At 37.5% G+C, this 24,021-nt stretch overlaps 1 protein-coding gene and 1 pseudogene across 5 annotated transcripts in view; one reads left to right on the forward strand and one right to left on the reverse strand.

Moving 5' to 3' along the window:
* Lsamp (limbic system associated membrane protein) overlaps positions 1–24,021 on the forward strand; it is a 2,112,174-nt gene that overhangs the window by 1,397,759 nt on the left and 690,394 nt on the right. The window lies entirely within an intron of this gene.
* Positions 1,221–22,503, reverse strand: LOC142837079 (alpha-enolase pseudogene; annotated as a pseudogene).

Genomic DNA, 24,021 nt, shown 5'->3' on the forward strand with positions numbered 1-24,021 from the left:
CTTGGCTCATGATGTTTTCAGACCTGGCATTATCTTCCTATCTCCCTCCACTTATAAACATTAGTAAGACATCCATCTTCCTCATCCCTGTTTTTCATGATATCTGCTCTACTGTTCATGCTTTTATCATTCATCCTGTCAAGTGATTCTTTCCTTTCTTGTGTTGTTATATAATATTTACTCTAAGTATCATCAAAACTAAAAATTCTTCAGTCCTTCTATTTCTCTTGTATTTCTAAAATGTCTCATCAGAATGCTGACTAGAGGGGGTAATATATGCACAGATGCACAGATGACTAAAACTATTAATGAGATGCTGTAGCTGTCACTAACATATGGATCCCCAGTAAACTGTCATCAGTGTTAAACATTCAAACACTGCTCTGGCAATGATGCCTATCTTCTTAGTACTCAAGAGGACTGGGGCAGGAAGGAAGATCACATGTTTGAAACTAGCCTGGGCTAAACCTTATCTTAAACTGTGTCTGAAAAAAGAAGCACACAAGTAAACAATAATACCAAAAGCAATGTCTTGCGGTAGACATTCTTACCACTTACAGGTTTGAGATAACAATAATTGGCATTGGTTCATATCTTTATCTTGTATTTATTCTAAGTTAGTATTATATAGTAAGTCATAACACCGTGTTTAATTTTCCCATCATAACATCACTATATTAAGTGTCTGTTTCCATTTTCTTTGATTTACTACTGGCAAATTAGTCTTGTTAAAGTACCTTCTGATGAGTTTATGCCCCATCCATATGTTCATCTATCTCATTGTGGAACCTGTGAGACATAAACCTTTGCTTGCCTCTCAAGTATCTAAGAAACAGATTTTTCCGTGTCAAAAACAAAAGAATATAAAAACTATTTATTTACTAGTGTCTAGATAGAATGGAAAATGTTTTAAAGCTAGCAATATTAATATGAATTAAAATTGTTTTACTTGGGTTAAAATTGGTCTTATGGTGAGAAAATATAATGACCTACTACTGTCAAAAGTAGTTTTATCGTTCTTCATACACCTAAACATAAAATTTTGTGCAACTTGTGCAATTTCTACTCGTAGGTTATTTCTACAAAGAACTAAAAGTAAGAAGCAGAAGTGGCTGAGGAGTTAGCTCAGTTGGTAGAATGTTTTCCTACTATATATACAGAGTGCTGAGTCAATCCCCAGTTTTGCATAAACTATGTGGAGGATGCCTGTAATGCCAGCACTAAACAGATGAAAACAGGTGGCCCAGATGTTCTGTTTCATCTTTGGCTGTGTAGAAGTTGGAGGTCATCTTGGAATACATAAGAACCTGATTCAAAAGAAAGAGGAAAAAAAAGCAAAAATAAAAACGAAATATGTGCACAATGCAATATACATGTGTATAAAGACACATATATACATATATCTACATACCACTTATAGTTCTAACGTAATAATAATTGATATTGGTTCATATATTTATATTTTATTATTCAAAGTTAATACTATAGTAAATCATAAGGTTGTGTTTGTTTCCCATCAAAACACTATATTGTCTATTTCCATTTTCTTTTTTTAATTTTTAATTTAATTTTTTTCACAAGAAAACAACTATCTTTTTTTCATTTCACAAATCAATCCCAGTACAAACTCCCTCCCCTCCTCCCATTCCCTTCACCTTCCCCTCACCCAACGCCCCCATCCAATCCTCAGAGAGGATAAGGCACATTGCTTTGGGGAAGGTCCAAGGCCCTCTGTACGATATCTAGACTGAGCAAGGTATCCATCCAAAGAGAATAGGCTCCCCAAAAGCCAGCACAAGTAGTAGGGATAAATCCTGGTGTCACTGCCAGTGGCCTTGCAGTCTGCCCCGGCCCCACACTGTCACCCTCATTCAAAGGGACTAGTTTGGACTTACGCTGTTTCCTTCCCTGTCCAGCTGCAGTTGGTGAGCTTCCATTAGCTCAGGTAGACTGTTTCAGTGGGTGTACCCATTATGGGCTTGACCTGTTTGCTCATATTCTCACTCCTCCCACCTCTCAACTCAACCTTGGGAGCTCAGTCACATATTCTGTTGCGGGTTTCTGCCTCTGTCTCCATCAGTTGCTGGATGAAAGTTCTTTGGTGACATTAAAGATATTCATCTGCCTAACTACAGGGGAAGGGCAGTTTGGGCACCTTCTCCTCTGTTGCTTAGGGTCTTAGCTGGTGTCATCCTTGTGGATTTTTGGGAATTTATCTCCTGCCAAGTTTCTTGCTAGCGCCATAATGGCTCCCTCAATCAAAATATCTTACTTTGTTCTCATCTCTGTCCTTCCTTCATCTCTACTTGGCTGTTCCCTCAAGTTCTCTTCCCCATCCACTTCTTCCCTCTTCTTCCCTTTCTGTCCTCCCTCCTCCCCCATCTCCATTTTCCCTGTTTTGTTATGCAATCTTGTCTATTTCTCCTTTCTGGGTGGATCTATATATGTTTTTCTTAGGGTTCACCTTGTTACTTCACTTTTTTAGGATCATGAACTGTAGGCTCAATAACCTTTGGTAAACAGCTAGTATACACTAATGAGTCCATTTCCCTGTTTTTACTACTGGCATTCATATATATCTAAGATTGAAGCACAGAGCTGTTGCCAAAGAGAGAGAGAAATATTCTAAGAGCAATAGGTCCTTTGTAGTTCATGATAACCTGATGGAAGTCAAGAAGCCTTGAGCTGTTTTCTATGTTTTCAGAAAAGACAAAAACGTCTCATGAGAATGGGCCAGTTCCAGGGATCGCCCACAAATGTATTGCACTGTTGGCTGTATTTCCCTAGCTCTTGCCCCTGAATTATCCACTTCCACTAATAAACAGAGTGATTGTTCTGCAAGTGTCTATCAGTCTTGGGAAAGATAAAATAAATGATATCCGTGACCGCAGCTGTTGCTTGATGCTTCTTTTTTCTGAATCCATCCCCAAACATTAATATAAAAGATATTTAAATGTAAATATCACCTGTCACCTGTTGCTAATCTCTCTTTCCAGTGTCAGAGGTTTTCTCTGAGAAGACAAATCCTTCATGTATTACTTTTTATTAAAGGAATTAGGGCTGGACGATATTTAAAACCTCCAAGATTTTGGTTAATGTTGCTAATTTCCCCTATTGTTTAATAAATTGGACTGTTAATCTAAAGGTTCATGAAATTTTATGATGACTAAAGTGGGATACAGCCTACAAGTGACATGATTTTCCCATTTCACTCAATTCAGAAAGAAAATATTTGGGAAATAGAAAAGTATGTCTGAATGTATGTTCCATTTTCTGTCCTAAAATGAAATATTTTAATAGTACAGTCTAGATATGACATGTGTATTACATACTACATTTATATTTCTATTTTCACTGACAGAACTTATATAGGTCTGTATCATATAAGTAAAAATTAGAAGAAAATTTATACCCTTGAGAGTTGAAACTGGACATAGCCCTAGTTATAAATGCAGCGTTCAGCAAAAACTTTAAAAGAACACTGACATCTTTTCCCATCATGAATGTTCAGTCTCTTCACTCCTGATGTACTTGAAATGTTGGTATCCTACAGCAAGGGCAAAAGGTATGCTGGCCAATGTTACTGATCAGTTTCTTCACCTTTCCCCCTTGATAACACATACCTTCTCAGCTATGGTGATATTCTAATGTGTGTTTCTTTATGTGCCCATACGTAGACTTCCTTACAGTCCTATCATGTGACAGTGCCAAAAATATTTAGCCCAAAGTTCTCTTGTGAAAACTATATTTTTAATGCCTGCATCCATATCACTTTTACCTACTGTCTATTTCTTCACACTCAGTGGTCTGTTGACTGCACCTTTAAGTAGAGTCCATGAACCATAAAGGAAGAATGGTCTGTTGTTAAAATGAAGAAAAAAGAAACAGTTGATAATGGGCTGTTTGCTTGTGTGCCTAGAAATTGCTCAAAACATTTCAACATTAAGGGGTGTTTGAATGGTTCTTTGGTGTGTCCCATGCAGAAGATTAGAAAACAATGGGTTTCTGTAATCAAGATAAGTTAAATTGTTTAAGTTTGTTTAGACAAATTGTTAGCTGTGGATAGAGCTGGGCTTCATCATCCACAGCAATCTCACTAAGAAGCCTGCCTACAGGCATAAAGCTGTTTGGTATCTTTTCTGTTTTGAACCTTCACTCTTCTCATCCTTGTCATACTGTTCTACTTTTAAATGTCACGTAATTACTTTCATTGCTGATTTGTTTGGCATGTAATAATTATATATGTGAATAGATGTAGTGTGATGTTATAATTCATGAATGTACTCCATAGTCATTATATCTGGATAATGGGTATTTCTACCTCCTTAAGCACTTTCATTTTGTTGTGAGGATTCAAGCTTCTCTATTCATCTCTTTATAAATTCTGTAAAATTTTTGCAAGCACCCCAAGATATAATATTTCTTCCTTATAGTTATACTTTTATATTGTTGCTTAATCTTTATCCCTTCTACTCTTTGTCCTTCCTTGCCCCCAGTAGCCACTATTTATTTGGTCTATATAAAATATATTTTCATATTTTTCTCCTTGCATGAGAACATATTTGTCTTTCTATGTCAAACTATTTCACTTAACATAACTGCATCACACTACTACAACTGGCACAATATTATTATAATATTAGAGCTAACTAGTATTTCATTCTGTATATGCACCACAATTTAAAATAATCTATTCATCCTTTAGTGAGAGTCTCTAGTGAATTCATACTGTGTCTCTTGTCAATAATGCTCTGTAATAAATGTAAAAAGGCACATATCTTTGTTTTATACCTTTCCTCTCCCTTTGATATGTACAAAACTGGCAATCTTAAATACCAGCAGCACAATTTCTGTAAAAAAAATATAGTAATCTGAATCTTATTGTGCACCAATAAGTGGGAAAATAAATGATGAATAAAATACTGTCTTCATTTCAGTGAATAATCTAAAGAAGTTTTCAAAGAAATAGAAGAGAAAAACCAAAGCATGGAGAGGTCTGTCTTATTTCGGTATTCAGATGTCTAATATTCAGATATCCATTTTCCCAAAGCAATTTTTGAATTGGGCTTAATGTATTCTTCATCAAAATATCCACAGTATTCTTTGGAAAACCAAGAAAATACACTTCTCTCAAGATCACGAAATTGCCAAAGACTCGAGATAGCCAAGTCAATCCTGAGCAAAAGCAAAAATCAAAAATCTGAAGATATTGCAATAAAGCCATAGTAAGAAATCAGTGTGGTACCACAATAAAAACAGACATAGACCTGTGGAGCAGACGAGAGCACATGTGTAAATGGACATGTCTAGTGCCAACTGATCCTCACAAAGGCAACGAAAATGGACTTAGAGAAGAGACAGTGTCTTAAATATGTTTTAAGAAAAATTGTACATCCATGTTCAGATGAAACTAGAGCACTATTTCTCAACAGCTACAAAAATTTACTTAAAGCAAATTAATAATCTAAATGTGAGACTTTTAGAACAAATGAAAAAAATTACCTCAACTTCTTCCCACCACACAACATCCTAAAGGGTTACTTAACTCATCAATCCCATTCTCTGTACAAGCAAAGGCACTATACAGTTCAACTGTGTTTTACAAAAGAACGAAACCTTGCAACAGAATATCTCCCTACACTGGGGACCAACATGACACAGTGAGTCACTTGATTCCAGGAAGAGGGGTGCTGTAGGTTGTGACTGACAGTACCAGACTTGTCATATGAAGTAAGTTTAATCATAAATCTTAGGGTATCTTTCAGGCAGGTTAAAGTATGTTTTATTGGATTTCCTAGCCTGGGAGAATACTCTAGAATAGAACTAAGCTTAGGAAATATTATTATGGTTAACACTTGATATTGACAAAGTTAACCTCCACCTGATATCATATATCCATCTTTCCTCCTTGACCACTTCTAGCCCCTCATCCACCAAAAAAGTATCCATCACCATATAGATAGATGGATAGATAGATAGATAGATAGATAGATAGATAGATAGATAGATAGATAGATATAGATATAGATATTATATAGTTTGTTCATCCAGAGATAACCCTGACTAATACACATGTGTTACTTTTCTTATAACAATTTTTGTTAATGATTACTCCCTTTACAAAATAAGACTTGGCTATTTCCATTCAACTAACTTAAGAATAAGAAAGAAGTAATTTTTAAAATATATTTTACCAAATAATAAATTAGCCAGACAGTTAATAATTTTAGTAGAAAAGGTAAGAAGACTTCTTCCTGGTGTGGGACGTTTCTATTCCTGGTCTTTCTAGAATTCTCTAAACCATGTAGTTTCGGCTTTTTGACTTCCTTTTATATTGGAAGGGGGATGGAGAAGAATTCAGTTTATATAGTAGAACCTAATGGAGCCTGAGCTGTCAAGGAATAGTATGTTCCTTCCTTCCTGGTTTATCCTCCAAGACTTCTACATAGGAAAGCTATAGGAAGTCACAACATGTAGTAACCATGAGTTAATTGTAATGTTTCTGTGTCTCACTCTTGCCATCGTTGAAAACCAAAATTCTGTATTGAGAAATGTCTCAACACTTTTTCCTGACTTTTCATTATCTCCGAAATGGAGACAAAAACTAATTCACTGCTATGAAAATTCACTAAGATATTAAATAACATAAAATCCATAGAGTATAATAGTTGACCTATAATTGATCTTTGAGGATGTTGTGGATGACTGTCTTATATGAACAAAATTGAGTATGGATGATGACAAAAAGTTAGAAATTCAAGAGCTGTGCTTAAGAGATATGGTTCCCTACATTAAGAAACTCATATTTCCACTAATTAAAAGAAAGCCAAGCTGAAGATCCATCAGCCAAAGCCAAATAGGATTAAATTCACTGAACAGCCCCTTAAGCGTATTTTTTGATGGTACCTTCTGCACTGTTTATGTCAAGGATTAAATTGTCCCACTGACTCCTGTTAAGTTACCAAGACACTGAAATGCTGCTTTTGTTCTTCTCCCACAGGCATATCATCTTACGCGCCTTTATTTGCACTTGTAACCCTCTGATACTTTTTAGAGCCATTTTTAGATGGGCCTGTCACATGGAATCAGCCAAATATCTTTTAATTGCACCCAATTCACATTTAGAGCCTCTAGTAAAACGCTACCTGCTGATCACTGTTAATCTTAGTGGTGTTCTAAACAGTTAGTGCTCATAGGTTCATTAACAGTACTTATGCCAGAGTTCATGCAGGTTGATGAATATATTTTCTATCGTTTCATTTCATTTCCTTCTTAGATTGTTGATTTGTTTTTCTTCTCAAAATATTTTTCACATGTCTGACTTTGAGATATCAAGTAAAAATATCTTCAGATGATTGATGATGAACACTTTTTTATGCCAGCACAGTCAGGTGAGTAAAAGAATCTATAAGTTCTGGACCTTTGGTCCTAAAACATTCACAAGACAATGAGATGTGAGTCACATTACATCCAGTTGAAATTGACTTGCTTCTTCCGGAGTGGTCCTGTAAATTTTGTAGAATAAGGGGTTCTTATTCATTCCCCGCTGTGAAAGATACTGTACTGATAGATTCCCATGATCAATTCGCCAAGTTCTTGGTTTTGAGTGATTTCTAGCACAGTTACACAGAAAGGAAAAAAGCCAGTGAGGAGAAATTTTGAAGAAAGGTTATGGAAATAGCTGGGCGTCTTCCTGCTGAGCCATCCCAGAACTGGAGTTCTGAATAATGCATGTTCTATAAATCTCAGTGTCCCACGATGCCACACTTTAGAATGGGGAGAGAAAATAATAGCTACTGTCCACACTTATCACCGATAATAAATTGCAGGGCTCCTGTGTGTGGCAGCGATTAATGCAAAATGCAACCCAAAACACATAACTAAATAAATAGATAGTTTGACTTTCTTGGGGGTTATCTTTAGTCCTCCTTATGTCTCTCTCCCCCCTCCCTCCTTCTCTCCTCTCCTTCTCTCCTTCTCTCTCTCTCTCTCTCTCTCTCTCTCTCTCTCTCTCTCTCTCTCTCTCTCTCCTTTCTAAATAGAAAATATTATTTAAAAAATTTCTCCAACACAAGGGGAGGTGAACGAGTAAGAGGACATATGTGTACACATGTGTGCGTAGATATCCTTGCATTTGAATGAAGCAGAAAGTAAGACAGATGCCAGAGATGTTAACAGAAACAAAGACAGGGAGAAAGAGAATTGATTGGCAGAGAGCTGGGATCTGAAAATTTACTTGAACCAGTGGACTTAAAGGGAGGGTGGAAGTGGGCAGAGTCACTGTACATCTTTAGGAATCAAACACGGTAGCCCAACAAGTGATTTTCTAAAGAATGAATTTTTCTTCAGTTAGAGAATATGAACTTGAACATGAAAAATAACCCCCCCCCAAACTCTCTCAAGTTAGAAACAATGAAATTTACATAAAGTGCAAATAGTGATCATACACTACACTATACAAATCTTTCAAAAGCTAGGGGATGAAATCTTATCAACCATAACCATTTCCAGCTTTCTTGGGAGACACTGACTGCAGGGATGTTCCAAAAGGAGTTAGCAGCTACTCACTAGGTTCTGTTTGCAAATATTCTGCTAGCTAGTTCATATATTAGCTTGCCTAATATTCCTTCTAACCTTGTGATAACTATCCGGTTTACTGTTATTGTAAAATGGAAGAATCAGACAAGGAGAGCCTAAAATTTTTCTCCAAAGACATACATCTGCAAGTAGCAGAGCTGGGACTTAAATCTTATTCTGCAAAACTCAAAAGCCAGTGTTCTTCCCTCTCTGTGAGATAAAACACAGATGCTAAGTTAAATTTTAATAGTGGATACAGGAAACACATCAATAGAAATGACTCCTAATGACATACTGCTTATCCACAGATTAGTGCATCGATCAACCCTCATCATAAAAGTTTCTTCTTGCAATAGATAGAAATTAATACAGAGAATCACAACTGGACAAATTGCAGACTGAGAGACACTGAAGCACTGAGCCCTAAATGGGTATTTTCATCAAAACCCTCCTCTCAAGATATATGCAGAAGAGTGGGTATAAAATTATAAGAGCCAGGTGGGTGATGGATGACTTATTGAAAATAGTATTTTCCAGATACAACAGGATTATACACGTATCAACTCACAGAGACGATGCCAGCATGAACAAGACCTGTGCAAGGTCAAACCTGTCAAAAATTCAGCATAGAAAAAAAGTGAACACGAAGTCCCATTCCAAACAAAGAAGCCATTGGGTAAAGGAAAACATCTCTTTTATTTGTTTGTTTGCATATTCCTGTCACTGGGTATATCAATAGTACTCCAGGGAAGGACCCGTGCAAATTCTTGTCACTGGGTATATCAGCAGAACTCCAGGACAGGACCCATGCCTAGGAATAGTTGTCCAAGTCAAAATAAACCCCATGCTCCATGATATCTGTGATATTAGATGTTTTATTTCAGTATTTTTTGTTTTATTGAGTTTTGTTTGTTCTAATTTTTATTTTTTAATTGAACTTTTTGTTTTTGAGAGACAGAGGTAAAGAACACAAGTTGGATGGGTAGTAATGTAAGGATGATCTAAGAGGAGTGTAGGAAATAACAGGATATGATCAAGATATTCTACATGAAAAAATGTAATATCACACAAATAACAAAAAATAGTACAAGTCAGTATAACTCCTAACTACATGCATTCTAAATACTTATCTCTGTCCCTGAAGATAAGTACGGCTCTCACCCCTCATCAAAGAAGCTTTGTTTTGCAGCTGGAGATCATTACAGAGAGCCACAACTTGTCAAAATGCAGAGAACAAATGATCATGGGAGGCCCAGCCCAGACTGATACATCTGCAACCCAAATCCTACACCTAGGCCTCAGAGACATCACAGAAGAGGGCTGAGAATGATGGTTAGAGTCAGTGGACCAGGAAGTCTGCTGGGAGGTTGTGCCTTCTAACTGAGACTGGGAGATACACTTATGAAATCTTTACAATAAGCTGCCTAAGCAATACCTGAACAATTCCAACAGCAGTTGACACCCCAATATAGATGGGCAAGTCTTCACCTAGAGGAAGATCTCTAAGCAGCTGATGACTGCTGTAGGGAAAGAATCGTCTTCCCCAGAGATGAGGCCCTTGACCTCATCATGTTAGTTATCTTAACGCCAAGCAGTCATCCCTAGAAACATACGCATTCAGACAACACTGAACAGACTTGGCACAGTGTCTTTATATGTGTATTTATTTGCATGTATGCATGATAACAACAGATAAAGAAGAGGTGGATCTGAATTTGGGAGGGTACATCAGGGTCATGAAAAGGGTAAAAGGAAACAGAGGGGGAAATGATCTAATTAAATTTTAAGTCAGCGCACTTAAGAAATTAAAAACATTTCATGAGAGGTATTTATAAAGAAGAGCATCGTTATTTCTCTGAAATTCAAAGTTAATAAGGCACCCCTTCTTTTCACTTGTGAAACCTTGCAACCCTGGCCCTGTGCTATGGAATCTGGCAATTATCCTTGAGAGGAAGCAGGACAACAAAAGGGGAAGACCTTTCTCACAGAAGAGGGGAGGTGCCTAGGGAGCAATCCCAACCAACGTAAACATGTTCCTGCAAGGCACATGGAGCTGCTGGGAAGCTTTTCAGAGCTTGCATTAGTAAAATAATATTGGGCAGCTTTATCAAGGGAAACTAGCATGGGGCATATACTGGAGGAACAAATGAGGGACAGGAGCCACCAGGGATCTCAAAACAGATCCTTGCTCTCGTTCTAACACTTCTGACCCCTTCTGTAATTGTCATATAAAGTGTCTAAGTAAAAATGTTGGCATGTATCCAGTATTTGCTTGTTTTGTCTACATATTTTATCACTCGGATATAAAAGTGCAAACCTTGAGCCTATTACCTAGGAGGGAAGAGTGGATGTATTGAGGGTTTCCTGTGATAATTAGTGAAAGGCAATATATCACTTAAAGCAGTAGCTGCTGCACAGGAAAAGCTAGGTGAGTCCTGGAAAAATGGAGATTTATAGGGGATTTTATCAACTAACCATAAGCATTTGTTTCAGACAAGAGCAGACAAGGAACCCACATCCTTTTAAGTTGGAAAAGAAAGAAAAAAAAACGATATACACTTGGAACTCTGCTCCCGTCTCCTTCACTCAGTTTACAATTCCCCAGGGAAAATGATGACACTTCAGACTCTCTGAATCTCCTCGGATTCTAATTGGAGATAATTGGAACGTGGTACCCATAGGATGTAAAAATGCAGCCTATTTCACAAGAATTCTGAAGAGAGTCTCTCTCCAAAGTAGGCACTTTCTCTTTCCACAGCGTGACATGTAGCAACTTATTTTGATCGATGAAATGGTTTTCATTCTAAAGACAGAGTCCTGTTGTTTTCCAGAGGATTGATAGGGAGTGGGAAAAGAGGGTAATTAAAAGTGCTCTAAAAGTCATCTCCACTGTCTCTTCTGTGCTACAGCTGAAGGTAAAACCTAAGATGCCAGGTCTGCAACCCTGTCAAGGAAATACACTTTCTGATGCAGTGGGCTAAGTAATCTCTTCTCAGAAAATACAAGAAAAGCTTTCCACTGGCCAAAGAACTATTGAAGAATACATTTAAATGGACACAACTGTTTAAGTTTTCCTTTCCCGGCTAGACAGAAGCTTGATTTGTAAAATATCCCTTGGATGGGTTCTTCCTGTTTACACTAGTGACGCTTGCTCATTTGAAGTGTATATGAAATGTCTGTCTATCTCAACATCGATTTCCTGCTAGTTTAACATTTTAGCAAAGGGTTTTCCATTTTCTCTATGCACATGTAGACAATGGTGCTATTAATGCAACTATAGGAATATTAGTTATATATATAAATAAATAGGCAAGGCTATTATTTTTGTTTGTTTTTTTGAGACAGTGTTTCTCTATAGTTTTGGAGCTTGTTCTGGAACTATTTCTTGTAGACCACACTGGCGTTGAACTCACAGAGATTCTCACGCTCTGCCTCTTGAGGGCTGGGATTGAAGGCATGAGCCACCACCACCTAGCTTCAAACCTAAAGTTTTAAATTCACTTATTTCATGAGTTTATTAGATTGTATATACTAAAAATCTGCTTAGTGAGATCCAAATCATGGCAGAATATTTTCATTGACTCATTCTAGTAGTTTTGAAATTGATTGATTAGGGACATCTGTTATCCTCTGCTTTCTCAGTTGTGAGCTTTTAATTGATAGCGCTACCAATAAAGAAAGGATGTTCCAGGCTTCGTCAAAACTGACATAGCAAATCCTGTCAAACTTTTTCAATGATAGTTCCATGAAAGTGATAACCATTGAGTGACTTTTGCCTGATAGAGGATATTTTATTGTAAGATACAATGTTAGGAACATTAACCCATGTTCAGCTTATGTTCAGCTAAATAGAAATTGTAACAAAATTTGTCTAGAGCACAGGAGATGATATATTTTTTAAAGTGCTTCCCACCCAAACATAAAGACCTGAGTTCAAATGCCCAGGACACATACAAAATTCTGGGGATGGGAACCCACACCTGTAATCCTAGTATGGAGGGGGATGCTGCAGACATATGTAGATGCCTGAAGCTTATGGGTTAGCCAAAATAGTCAAATGGAGAAGCTTCAGTTTCAATGAGACCCTTTTCAAAATATAAAAGTGGATGGTGATAGAGGAAAGAAACCAGAGGTCTACTCTACCATGAAGTGCATGTGCATATATGTGCCTATACATATACATGCACACACACACACACAGAGAGAGAGAGAGAGAGAGAGAGAGAGAGAGAGAGAGAGAGAGAGAGAGAGATATACAATACGCATTAAAATATTCTGGTTATCATCATATTGCAGGATGTAGTAAAAATGGAAATATTTTTATTGTTGTCTCAGTACCACATACCATTCATTAGAAAGATATATTTGAATGGATGGACTCTGGTTTGTAGTCCAAATAATTTATGCATTTGAACGTTAGCGAGTAGACTCAGTAGTTAGGCTCTGAAATTAAAATTCATTCTCTGCTATTTGTGTTTTACATAATTACTTTTACCCAAGTCTCCTTATCCAAAATACAGGAGTATAGATGGTAATTGCATTACTCAATAAGTGAGCATATTTTAAAATTGATTCAGCCATGTATATGTAATATTAGACATAATACATAATGTATTAATAACCATGATTAATGACATATAATTGTTCATTTTAGTGTTCCATTAAATCATAGTACATTGGATGGTAAAGATAGTCTATGGATACCTCCACATGAGGCTTTTACTGATCCCCTGTGTAAAAATCTATCATATGTCTTACCTATGCCTTTCAGCCTCTTTGCTATTTCTAGAGTGCAGCTAAAACACTATGTCAGTGCCTATGGCTGCTCCCATTATATCCCTATTATCTTTTTTTTTTTTTTTGCTTTGTGACTTATTCATATTCTATTCTGTTCAGATATGGATTAAAAGAACATCGAATGCTTGCTTTCTAGGATATTGTCACTTTTAGAATGGTGTTACCCCCCCAATCCCCATCACCAGAGTGTTGGTTGTTAGGTGGGACAGATAAAGAAACAACATAATACCTCTCTCAAGAGGCTTACTTAGAGCTCCCAGGCTTCCCTCAGTGATCTCAGGGTACCAAGGATCGATCTTCACTGTGTGAAATTACTAGCGTATCTTAACCACCAGCAGCAGTGCATGAAGTGCCTGCTCACAGTTATCTCTTCAAACATTTATATTAGGCTCCTGTGACTTTACTGACATTAAAAACTGTAAGGAAAACTTTTTAAAATAGTCTTCTTTTATTACAGGCTAAAGTGCCCTGGATAACATTTGAGCCTTCTCTAATTATAGTTGTCTTTTCGTTCATCTTCAAAGCCATAGATTTCTTAATGTGAATTTGTCTTATATGTAAGAAATTAGTCCTGAAAGTATTTTGGGAAAAAAAGTTTTTCTTCTATTTATTCCAGACACACTATTTTTGAGACTTATGCCTTTTTACAAACCTCAAACACCGGAAGTCGTATTAGAATTTCTAGGCATTCCTATATGTAACAATCTTTGAGTCCTCACACTGAATATCATTAATATTCAAAAACATAATAGCAAAAGGTGCTGAAGAAAAAGTTTTGTTAATTGTCTTTAAAGTGTTGATTTTTTCAGATTCTCCTGTGATAATATTTTCTATTTAAACAGAGATATTATTTGTAGCCAGTCTTATGGTATGCAAATGTTGTTCTATATCATTCATTTGCTTTCTACTTATTGGTCATGAATATGGATGTCATTTATGCCTGCAATTAAAATATAGTCTTGTAATTTACACCTGAATTCAATTACACCCTTAAAATAGGTTCTCCATGGAGACCTTATAAAGTAAGTCTGAGTTCTTTTACTGCCATATTCATGCTGAGCAATAATAGTGACAAGTCTCATTCTCCCATCATCAGATTGTCATGTCATTGCAAAGACGCTCCCAGAGGCGTCCTTCTAGGCTCCACCTTGCTAACATCCCATGGTAATATAAGATTCTTGATGGTCACCCATCTTAATTCTGAACTGAAGAAAACAAGCCACAGATTATTTTTCTGTTATTTCTACACTGCATTCAGCATACTTCTGTGTTATCAGTACTTGGCAACTCATTTTCCTATTTTTCTCCTACACTTCATGGTCCAGGAAAACAGATATCCATGTAATAAATGTTTGCATGTTTGTGTATAGCATGATGGTGTATACATAGAGGTACACAGCGTGACTCAATATATGAGTGAAGATGAAAAGAATACACTATAAGAAATAACATGAAAAAATGAACACAAACAGAAAATGAAGCTGTTATTATTCTCAGTACTTGCTTCGAACTATAGCTGTTAAAAATGGAAGTAGTTCATGTAGGTAGGAGAAAATAAACATTGCCTTTAATTATGACCATGTAAGAGACGTATGTTCAATGCCTGTAATTCCCTCTGAAAAACACTAGAGAGATGCTTGCACCCTTCTTGGCATTAATCAGCCCTCTTCTGTGTCTGTCTCAGGGTATATTTATTTTGATATTTTAAAGAAGCACTCCCTTTAGTGGGTAAAGAAACAAACTACTGGAAACCTCTTCTGTTTTATTACACTGGAAGTTCATGACAAGATCATGTCCACTTCTTCCCCAACTTGCTCCCACTCAACCTCCTCAAATTCACAGTGGGAAAGAAAGGCTCTTGTGTTTAAGTCTCTATCACAGTGCAAACACCACATATCTTGGTAATTTTCACTGCTGGATTAATATTTTATTTCTTGGAAAGAAAAAAAATCCAAGATGATAAAAAGAAAATAGACCATGTAAAATGAGAAATAAATATGATTTTGCTATAAATAAAATTACAATATTGATTTTATTTCCAGCCTCCTTCCTGATGAGAACAGGTTTCTGGCTGCTCTTTTTCTTCATTCTGTAGAAAACAAACAGAAATTCCTATGTTATTTATTTTATTTTTGATTATGTTTGCATATGTCTGTGTGTTGGTATGATCATATGGACACAGTTCCCCATAGTGGCCAGAAGATGGTGTCAGGCTTCTTGGAGCTAAAGTCACTTATGTTCATGAGCTGACAGACACTGTTGGTAGGTACCAATCTGAGGTCCTTTGCAAGAATACTAAGCTCTCTTAATAATGGACCATCTCTCCAGGCCCCAATTAGGTTTTTTTTTAAAGATCAGTGAGGAGCTGGATGGAGGACTCTGTCAGAAAAAAAACACCTATCCTGAAAGCACAAGTTCCTGAGTCTGACTCCAGAATCCATGTAAAAAACAAAGCTGGATGTTGTAACAAGCATTGTAAATGCAGCTTTTAGGAAGTAAAGTTTAGCAGATATCTGGGCTTACTGGCCAGTTGGAATGGTCTACTTCTGGAGCTCCAGGTCAATGAGAATTATGACTTTAACCAAGCTCTGGAGGAATGATGCCCCAGGTGGTGTTCTCTAGTATATCAACATGCCTACATGAACATATACATCAGCACATGTACACACATGCATGCACACACACACACACATACACCACAAACACACACCAAGGTGTGTTGTCAGGGTTTCTGTCCTGACCGGTTCCCACAATCATTAAGTCCCAAAGAAATCATACAGAGGTCTACATTAGTTATAAATTGATTGGTCCATTAGCTCAGGCTTCCTATTAACTCTTATAACTTATATTAGCCCATTTTTCTTTCCATGCTAGCCACATGGCTTGGTATCTTATTCAGCAAGGCAGTCACATCTTACTTCTTCTGTGGCTGGGTCAGGTCTGCATACTAGGACTTCCTTTTTCCCAGAATTCTCCTGTTCTCATTGACCCACCTCTACTTCTTGTCTGGTTGCCCTGCCTATACTTCCTGCCTGGCTACTGGCCAATCAGCATTTATTTAAAATATAATTGACAGAATACAGGCCATTGTCTCACACCAAAGGTGGTGGTCCCTGGGATATCAGCACAACTACATGAACACATACATTAGCACACATATATGTATGCATGCACAAACATACACACACAAACACACACCAAGGTGCTGTTCTCTGGTATATCAACATGCATACATAAACATGTATACTAGCACACATACATGCACACACACGCACACACACGCACACACACATGCACACAAAGAGAGAGAGAGAGAGAGAGACAGACAGACACACACACACACACACACGAGAGAGAGAGAGAGAGAGAGAGAGAGAGAGAGAGAGAGAGAGAGAGAGAGAGAGAGAGAGACCTGATTAGATATTTATCAGCCTGGCACTATCTATGATAAACTTCGAAAAACAAAATCAAAAAGGAACTCAACTGAGACAGTACCTCCATCACATTGCGTAAAGAGGCAAGACTGTGGGGCTGTCCTTAGGCAGGTGCTCCCGGATAATGAAAGAAAGCTGTACAGTAAACAGCACATCTCTCCTGCATGGTATCTTCTCTAATTCCCACCTCAAAGTTCCTGACCTGCTTGAGTTCCTGCCTTGCTTTCTCTCAGTGACAGACTGTGATCTGGATGAAAGAGCCAAATAAACCCTTTCCTCTCAAAGTAACTTTGGGTCCTGCTATTTCATCATAGTAACAGAAATCTAACTAGGAATATCTCTCTCTCTCTCTCTCTCTCTCTCTCTCTCTCTCTCTCTCTCTCTCTCTCTCTCTCTCTCTCTCTCCATCCCTCCCGCCTCAATTACACCTGCTAGGCCTATTTTGTGAAAGGCCTAAACTTTCCTTCTATTTTTTTAAATATAAGTAAGACCTCCATACTTTTTAGTAGATATACCTTGACTGGTTTGTTTTTCTGTCTTTGTATTACCAGCTGTCTTAGATTCATTGTACTAATATAATAAAATACTAAATACTGGGCAGTTCACAAGCAATGAAAATTAATTTTAAAAGTCATATAAGATGTGCAGTTCAAGTCAAACTATTGTCATTCTCTAATTTCATTAACTAAATTCCCTTACTGTCAACTGTAAGTATTTCCTCAGATATATAGATTTTGATGCTAAAGATGTTCATTAACTGGTCAGAATCTTTTTGCCAAGAATATTTTCTAAGTTCCATCATGATTTATGTGTTTATTTTTATGATTCACAAAGGAAAACAGTGGAACAAATTCATAAAGAGAAAAACAATAAATGTTCCCTGGTCCTGATTTTTCCAGTGAAGGCTCTGTTTTAATGTAGGATGTGCTCCATTCAATCCCAAACAGCCTGTGAGCACCACTGTGCAGCCAGGCTCCTCTGAGAATAAGAGGCTGTCATCATCACTCTAACACTTGCATAATTACACATAATACATGTCCAATCTGCCAGTCTAAATGTGGAGAGCTGACATTCTGGCACGCTTATGTGTGTGTTCCAACTGCTCTTCCCAACCCTGCAGAACCTCTCAGAAAAGCTGTTGAGTAATCCATAAAGACCGGTGAGTCAGAGTTAGGTGGTCTAAAAGAACAGGAAAATGATAGAAAAAAAAACCAATAATTACTCTGGGGGCTGAACTATGCTAACTGAGCTGTACGTTTTGGGTACATGCAAAACACACCTGGGTAAAAACTTTTGCATTTTTTTGCATTTCTAAAACTTACACAATCTGAAGGTCATGTATAACTAAAAATATTGAGGCATTATATTCCACAAGGCATTGTAGGAATTGACTGAAAACAAGAAGCAGTAATTTACTGTGCTCTTATAATGTTTCAGATATAAGCAAGTATTTTGTACATGCATGCATCTATACAATAAAAATGTATATCTAAGACTAGTTTTGTGGGGCAGGCAGCATTTGATCATTTTTAGAGATGAGAATTTTACCTCATTGTTTATCAAAATCTATAATGGGAAAACCAGAGAAGACAAAAATATTTCTGGATCTAAAGTCCAGGAGTGTTTTAATACATAGCACTTCCTTCCATGGAATTCTGTGGATCGGGAAAGGTGTCAATATGTCAGGACTTGAGTCGGGTCTCCAGAGAAGACTCAAGTAAGAGGTTATATATTTATTTAAATTTGATAGCTCTGGGTCCTAGCAGATGAAGCTGCCATTATATTGCTCCCACTGCACTACTGGAGGGAGATGTACTGCTTTGTGACTCGTGATGAAACAGAAAAGAAGGGGTTGAGCAGTAGATAAGAAAGAAATTTGGTTCCCCTGACCTTGTACTGAAAGTTCTCACCTTGAAGTTGTCCCAAGTCTTTCTGACTAACGAGGGCTGTCATGAGGGAGACTGATAAAGACTGAATGTCTGACGCTGACAACAATAACATTTCATCATTGGTAAAAATGTTCCACAAGGGGCTGATAATATACTCAGGGATCATGCATGACTTATTCACATAATGGCAGTGGCTCCGGATCAGCTCCGGAAGACAGTAGAGTACCGGCTGGCAAGGCTGGCACAGCATTTCTGCTCCATCAGCGACGGCATCTTTGTCCAGCAGAGAAGTTGATGAAATGACACTACTTGAATCCTCTCTGTGTGTCAGAAGATGGAGAATAAAACTTTAAGGCAAGATTTAATGTCATCATTTACTTCTGTGTGAAATACGGAATTTAGTGATTCTCTCACAGGTTAGGACATGAAAACAGACTTTCTTGGTAAGGCAGCCAAATAATTTTGTGTTTAAGTAGTGACTGTACAGAGACCCACTTTTACATCCAAACTATGGGTAGTCTACTTTGAACGTTGGCCTCGTTGCGTGTGGGTTTTGTGGCAAATGAATATGTAAACAAATGATATATTTTATCTTAAGGCTTTATTTTACACTTTGAGGGTAAGCTAAAAAGAAAAGCATTGGTTTAGGTATAGGCTGTTACTGAATACACAATTTATCTCTAAATAAACAGTAATGTAAAGGAAAGGAATTTATTTTTCTGTGGGTGGAAATGAAAATTGGTGCAGTCATTCTAAAAACCTATTAAAGTGCAAAATATGTGCTTGTTTTACTTAAAAATTCACAATGCATAATATTTATTTTGGAATAGTGATGCAAGTTCATAACAACATATGTACCTGTGTATTATTTTCCCTTTTCATAAAATCATGTATATTCTGTGACCTCCCTTATAGGCAGTACTTATGCACACATTTTTGTGCAAAAATATTCACTGTAGCCTTTATCACAGTGACCAAAAGTGGAAGAAAATGCCAAATGAATTAAACAATTAAACATATATATATATATATATATATATATATATATATATATATATATATATATAAATATGGAACTTTCATCAATAAACTACTAAACAAACATTATAAACCATAGTAAGATACACATAAATATTCAAAATGCAAGAGTAGAAAGGAAAACTAAGACCAGAGGCTATAGTATTATCTCATCAAATCAATTAAGGAAATGTGTACATGTGTATATGTATAGCTTTATTAATTCTAAAATATATTAGAAAATAATGAAGAGTAACATCAGATCACTTTTAGTGAAATAATATATCGATTTAAATTTGTACATAATTGACAGATTTTAATGTCCTTTTCACTATGTATGTATATCTTTTTTTTGTTCAGGAAAAGCGAATAACATACATTTCAATGGAAAATCCAGGAGGCAAACAAAGGGAATAGAGCAACAAACTAGGGTGAGGAAGTTCTTGCTGCTGTTGGGTACTGTAGAGACAAAAGGCAGCACTGTTGGGTACCCACTGTATGCTAGGAAAAACCTCAAAGCCTCACAAGTGCAAGGCAAAACTCCTAGGATTTAAAGTTCCTTAGGAATTTTAGATTTTCTGGATAATTTCCTATCTTGTATGTGTTTCATACTGCCTGATATTTTCTCCCTCCTCTTCATGAACCATAGTGTCAGCAGAAAAGCATCTGTTGTAAGAACAAGATTCAGAATCAGCGGCCACATAAAATGCTGTGACCTAGAGCCAAGAAGTTGAAAGAGGTGGGGCTTGAGGTTGCCTCACATCCCTAGGTGCTTTATGAGGGACAGAACTCAGCAACTTCGACTTATAGCTACTGAGGACCAAGACCTGTAACATGTACATTAGGAATTATTAAAAAGAGGTCAACATTGGTAGTAAAATTTTCTTTAGATGGCAAAGTGTAGAATTAACTGTTCCGAAATCTAAACTGAACTTGCACTTCTCTAAAAATACGACAGACTTTTGTTTTTCTACAGATGAAAGTTACGTTGCATCTGTTGGTATGATTCTGTAGAAGGAATTCCCCAAGCACATGGAACCTAGTCAGAATGTGGCTAGAGTAATTTCAGCAAATATTTATGAAATATAGAAGGATAAGGTTAAGCCTAGATTGATGTAGATAACTTTACTAAGATATAAGATAGAGTTTAATTTCAAAAAATCAGGTTATTTTTGATATTGTACAACCATATTAGTAATTGCTGATTTAGACAAAATGATCAATAAATATTAAAACTAGTAAAAGGAAGTTTTATGAACAGACTGTTTGCCTACTGTTAAAGCACCTCAGTCAATACAACTTATTTACTACAAAAGGAAAATTAGAAGCCTCATTGCTGTTTAACCTGGTAAAAACATTGTTAATTTTTTTTATTGCAAAATAATAAGACCATAAAGAGCAGGAATGGGGGTAAAGGCCTTGAACTGCAACACTTAGAAGGCTAAGACAATAGGATATATTGCATACAGAGATATTTATTATGAAATGGTTATTAATAGTATTAATTCTTTGAAAACTTTGTACATTCAAACAACATATTTTTTTTCAAACAACATATTTTTGATCACATCTATTCTTCTCCTGAACACTTCCTAGACTTATTATTCTGTCTCTCAACCCCACCCAACTTTGTTCTCTCCTTTTCTTTTTTTTTTGTCCTTTTTCCTCTGAGGATTTTATTCTGTATGTAGAACCCCTGGGGGTGGGGGTCTTGTCTGTGGCCACCCTAGAGATTTACACTGGACTCCAGACTCTAGCTTGGAAGTGAGGTGACAGAAACAATGTTTTGTGCCAGTCACGTGATTACAAAGTTGGGGTTTCCTGCAGGACTGCAGGAACAACATGAATGCCCACACTTGCTGTGAACTATTACCAGTCTTACTTGTCCTCCTGTCCTGGTCAAAGGGGTCCTCAATGGACACCACTTTTTACTCCCAGATGAAGGACTTATGCAGGTCAGCTAATTGGTCAGGTATGATGTGCCTGCTGGAGCCATCAGGAGACTTAAAGTCCAGGTCATATTTGCCAGACCTGAAGAACTCAAAGACAGCCACGTCCATGCTGAGGACAACGTGGTTAGTGTAGCCTGCCTTCTCAATTGCATTCTTCACAACCCAAGAACGTGTTTGTTCTTCTGGGTATTAAGTGCAAACCTGCCTTCACCACTCACATTGGTGGCCTTCTTCCCATATTTCTCCTTGATGATATTCTTCAGATGGTTATAAACTTCTGCCCCAATGCGCATGACTTCCCAGCAGCTGGATACCCCCACAGGGAAGATTATGAACTCCTGCATGGCCAGTTTGTTCTCAGTATGGGAACCTCGATTGACCGCAATGAAAGCTGGGACTGATAGGATGACATCAGGGTTGCTAGTAAAGTCAGCGATGTGATAGTAAAGGGGTACTCCCTTTTCTGTGGTACCAGCTTTACAGGCAGCCCAAGGCACTCCCAGGACGGCATTTGCACCAAATTTGGATTTACATTCAGTGCCATCCATCCCAGTCATCACTTTGTCCATCTTCTCTTGTTCAACAACATTCAGTTTCTTGCTAACCACAGTAGGCACTGATAGTTTTATTGATATGCCCAACACCCTTTGAGGCAAGCTTCCCCATGTAACAGGTCTTATCACTGTGATGGAGTTCTAGGGCCTCACGGATGCCTGGGGAGGCACCGCTGGTCACAGCAGCTCTAAAAAGACGTTTTGATATGTAGAGAACCACCTCAACCGTGGGATTCCCACAGGAGGCAAAGATCTCTCGGACATGGAGCTTGAGGATAGACATGGCCCTTGGATTGTGGTGCAGAAAAGTTTCTGAAGGCACCCTGTAGAGCGTTTAGTAGAGACATGCATGCGACCTATTCCCCAGCTGTTCTTTTCTTTTTATACATAGCCAGAAGAGTTCAAATCGTTGTGTTCACGTACCTACCGGTGTGGGGCCCATCCACTGGAATATGTTCAACCTGCTAAATGCCAGAACCTTTAAAGAAAATTAATTTTCCTTCCCCCAGACGACATTAAGTCTCAACTTTTCAGCTGGAGTAGAGGATCATGAACCCTGCCACCCTCCGTGCTGGAGTGTTAACTGTCTTGGTCTTGTGCAGGGCAAACACACCTGCTGAAAGCTCATGCTCAGAGACGTCAGTGATGTCCGGAAGACAGGTGCTCTCCACTTCTCCCTGACCCCTGGCCCTTTTGCTATTTGCTCTCCCTCTTTCAGAGCATAGCCTGAGCCTTGATGACACAGATATCCTATTTGTGGCTAAGCGCTCCACTAACAGCTAAACCTCTCCGCTTTGATCAGTTTTGAGTGTTTGTAGTAACCACTGTTCAAGGCACAAGAAAATTTTAGTGAGGAAGTCTGAGTTGTCCTAATCTATGTGTAGAAAGATGGCAAATGTAGAGTGTCATTACATTTTATGTACTTAAAATCACAGTTTGAAATATCTCAATACCCATGCAGTCATCACTAGAACTAGGAAAACTAACACGTCTATCATCCACACAGCTTCCTTCTTGCTCCTTTCAAACACCTGCCTTTCTTTGCCTTCACCCTCATGTAACTACTCACCTGACTCCGTAGCAGGGATTAACATATTTACAACAGTTTCATCTCAAAAGCTTAAGAGCCCTACATCTTTTTGCAAGTTTTTTTTCCTTCGTATATTTTTGAGATTTTGAGATTCATCCAGGTTTTTTTTAGCATGTATCTGTAACACTCATTTAAATTTCTAAGTAGGAATGCATGTGTGGATATATGATAATCTGTTTATCCACTTAGCTATTTATAGAATTACAGATTATTTCTAGTTTTAAACTTTACAAATAAATCTATAATTGACATCTATATCTAAGGATTTATGTAGATGCCTGGGTAAAATGTCTACATGGGGAAGCTTGCCTCAAAGGGTGTTGGGCATATCAATAAAACTATCTCACCTACTGTGGTTAGCAAGAAACTGAATGTTGTTGAACAAGAGAAGAGTACTAGCGAAATCTAACTCTTCATATTCTTACCAGACTAAGAGGTGTAGAGTGCTAGTATTTCATAGGGTTCTCTTCTCCTTTCCTCCAGTCTTCATGTACTTACTGGCCAGATATGTCCTTTCTCAGTCTTTATATGAGGTTCTGTGTCTAGCCTTAGTGTATCTTATTATGCCATGTTCAGCTGATAGCCCTGGGAGGTCTGCTTTTTCTGAAGAAAAAGGGAGGAGTGGATCTGGGAAATAGAGAAAATGGGTGAAGGCAGACTGGGAGGAGTGGAGTGAGGGTAAATTGCATTTGAGATGTATTGAAAACAAAA

This window comes from Microtus pennsylvanicus, chromosome 1 (genome assembly GCF_037038515.1).
Source record: "Microtus pennsylvanicus isolate mMicPen1 chromosome 1, mMicPen1.hap1, whole genome shotgun sequence".
NCBI lineage: Eukaryota > Metazoa > Chordata > Mammalia > Rodentia > Cricetidae > Microtus > Microtus pennsylvanicus.